This window comes from Penaeus monodon, chromosome 22, assembly GCF_015228065.2.
Source record: "Penaeus monodon isolate SGIC_2016 chromosome 22, NSTDA_Pmon_1, whole genome shotgun sequence".
In the NCBI taxonomy this organism is placed as follows: Eukaryota; Metazoa; Arthropoda; class Malacostraca; order Decapoda; family Penaeidae; genus Penaeus; species Penaeus monodon.
Genome location: NC_051407.1, coordinates 12,284,328 through 12,284,660, shown reverse-complemented (window position 1 = coordinate 12,284,660; position 333 = coordinate 12,284,328).

Here is a 333-nt window from a genome sequence, read left to right as displayed (position 1 = left end):
TTCCCTTGCTCTTCTTTCGCAAAATCCTACTTCTGTCTTCCAAAGCTAATCGCCCAGGACAAGGTAGCTTCCTCAGCTCCATCGTCACCGCAGCGGAACAGAACAGGAAGAAAAATGCGTTGGATTCGTGTAGTAAGAACGCACACACGCGCAAATGGGAATTCATGAGCTCTTATCGCGAGCCGACATGCAAAAGGGAGGGAAAAATAGACGAAAAAAAAAAGAGAAAGAAAGCAAAACAGGTAATAGCAAATGTAATTGAAGCATTTGTCTTCAAGTTTTTACATCCATCCCCCCCCCCATCACGCCATCTTACCCTCGCTCTGTGTTGTG